This window comes from Galeopterus variegatus, unplaced genomic scaffold (assembly GCF_000696425.1).
Source record: "Galeopterus variegatus unplaced genomic scaffold, G_variegatus-3.0.2 Scaffold2566, whole genome shotgun sequence".
NCBI lineage: Eukaryota > Metazoa > Chordata > Mammalia > Dermoptera > Cynocephalidae > Galeopterus > Galeopterus variegatus.
Genome location: NW_007728677.1, coordinates 92,844 through 95,870, shown reverse-complemented (window position 1 = coordinate 95,870; position 3,027 = coordinate 92,844). Strand labels below are relative to the sequence as shown.

General features: G+C 33.4%; 1 protein-coding gene across 1 annotated transcript in view; it reads right to left on the bottom strand.

The window, feature by feature from the left end:
* Positions 1-3,027, bottom strand: part of LOC103598321 (WD repeat-containing protein 49-like) — a gene marked incomplete at its 5' end in the record, with an annotated part of 92,510 nt that overhangs the window by 817 nt on the left and 88,666 nt on the right.

Genomic DNA, 3,027 nt, shown 5'->3' with positions numbered 1-3,027 from the left:
AAAAAAAAAAAAAGCCAAATTATCTCAATGAGTGGTTATATTGTGCATCAGCAAGAAGCAGAAGGAAATTGTGCCATGCACTCAAGAAAATAATTTTGGCCTTTTGCATAATTTTCTCATTTCAATAAATGCTTATTGAATGTATATGATGTACAATGTTCTGTGCTCAGAAATAAATGGAGCACAAATATAACTTAGTCACAGGCCTTCTTCCAACTGTTAGCAAGTAGAAGTACCCAAATAACCAAACCAGCACATACAATAGGATACAGTTCTAACAACATACATATAAGCAACATCAATTGTGCCTAAATTTATAAAGAGTTCATAGCAGTATGTAGAGATTACAGAAAAAGCTTAAGAACGAGGTTAATTTGAGATAGTTCTTAATATCCGGATAGGATTTTAATTAATAATAAGAAACATGAAGGTGGAGAAGGATTGGCAAAGGGGAAAAGGAAATGTCAACCAAAGTAAAAAAGTGAATGAAAACATGGAGAAACAAGAGCTACTATTAAGGGAACTCAATAATTCAGTACAATTTAAAAGAAGCATAAAATATATGAAAGAGAGTCAAGTGGAATAAAGGATACCAAGCAAGGAATACAAAAAAAGAAAAGGAAACGTTAACAACTTCATAGCCTAGTTGGATTAAAAACATATATTTGGATTAAAAACAAAACAAAAACTCTTCGCTTCCAGGACAAACTTTAGGGCTGTATGAATCAGTATCTTTCCCTTCTTCTCCTGGAAATTATACAAGCACGGCCAGGAAAACCGAGGGAAACTAACTCAGCAAACAAATTACACTTTCAGCAAAACTCAAAGAGAGATGTAATCTGCAGCCTACAAAATATGGAGTAAGGCAGCCAAACAGCTGAGATTGGGCAAAAGTTACGCAGGAAGACGTGAAGAGTATTGAGAGCGTAAAAAGGTCAGCAGCAGCACCTCAGTGCAAATGCTTTATCATTTGTTTATGTCTACGTATACTAAACAGAGGTGAACAAGGCTGGGAGCAGAGGTTCACCCCGCTTTGGTTTGGTTCAGAGAATCAGAGGAAGCAGAGCTACCTAAAGTATCACACGAGTCATTTTTTGCTAAAATTAGTCTGCCCTGATGTGTTCAAAAAAATTGAAGACCACCCTGATCCCACAACTCAACCTCTCATTTAGAGACCTGCTACATATTTTAAGTCTAAAAATATCCAACTCATTTAAGCTAATTAATTGAAATAGGGAATTCTAAAACTAGTATGGCACAAACAGAAGGTTTTGTAAGCAAACAAACAAAAACAAATCAAATTGAAGAAAGTGCAGCAAAATTAATCAATACATGAACCACCATCAGAAAAATGTCACCACTGCACAGAAAAATATTGTTACCAAGCATGTTGACAAAAACTGAATTTAAAAACTTGAAAAGCCAATTGCCTCTATGAAGGAAGATCACAGCAGAAGTGAAAGGACTCAGGGAAGGGATAAAGAAACGAGGAAGTGATGAACTGTGAGGTGGCAGAACTCAGGAGAAAAAATCAAAATCAAAAGTAATTAATAAAATTTGGAAGAGAATGAATTGGACAGAAAAATAGTAGGTATTGAAGATAGACAAAATATAGATAATGACAAATACATAATTGTAGTAGGTCCTTAAGAAAGAAAATCAAAATATAAATAAAATAGAATTTATAGGCATCATTTAATAAAACATTCCTCAAATAAAAGACAATCTGACATATATAGAAAGACATGCTGTGTGTGTATATATATATATTTATATAAAAAACAGTGATTATATATATATATATATTACACAGGGATAATATATATATATTACACAGGGATAATTGACTCGGAATACTCAAAACCAAGTCAAATCCTAGTAAACTTCGTAGACTTTAAAGATAAAGAGAATTATTTGGCAGCCATACAAAATAATCAAGTCACTTCAAAGGAGAAAAATATTTGTCTTGCATTAGATGTCTTCACAGGAATGATCAATACCAGAGGACAGTAGAACAACACCTACAAGATAATAAAGGAACGAATGTGTGAGCTAAGAATGTAATATACATCCAAGCTGTTCTTCAAATCCAAAAACTATAAATTGTTTCAATATTCAATTCAGGGACTATTGTTCTCAAGAGTCCTTTCTGAAAAAATTACTAAAAGTTAAACAGAGAAAGGACTGAGGAAAATTTTAAAAAATAACTTGGTGGTGATCACTGAAGATATTTAAATGTAGAAGTGAAATTAAAACAATGTAGGGTTTAGGATGACAAAGTAGAAGGTAAATGCCACATGCCAGATAATGTACATATGATACAATTGGCAAAAATTGGGAGGGTAAGGGAGAAGGAAGCCTCATTTATGGTAAATCAGAGATGAAAAAATAAAACTGACAAGTATAAATAAATTTTAAAAAACAAAAGCAAGCACAAAGAAAGATCGTATTGTTGAATAAAATTCTGTGAAACAAGAAGGGGAGGGGATAAGGAAACATGCTTATTCTCTCATCATTCAGCATGGATCTAATAGTCACTGTCCTCAGAAACAAAGAACTAGAAGAATTATATGAACCTATGATTACAAAGGTAACCACTAGAACACATATATATACACACAACCCCAAATAAAAACAAAGAAAAAATTACAGATGCAGTGAAGACTTAAAAAACATATAACCAATAAATAGAATAAAAGAGTCTGAGAAGTACAAAACCAAAATATCTAACATATCAATAAGTTCAAATGTGCTGAATTTCTGAATTTTAGAAAAAGCATTTTTAATTGGATCAAAAACAAAACCTATATATCTAAAATAAAGTGATTGAGGAGATTTTTAATAAAAGGATGGGAAAAGTATATCAGGCAAATGAAAACCAAAGAAAGCAGGGGTCAAAAATCTAAAATCATGGGCTGAACCCGAGTCTCATTCGGGAGAGTGTGGTGCTGGGAGCGCCGAGGCCACAGGTTTGGATCCTATATAGGGATGGTCGGTGCACTCACTGGCTGAGCGCAGTGTGGGCGA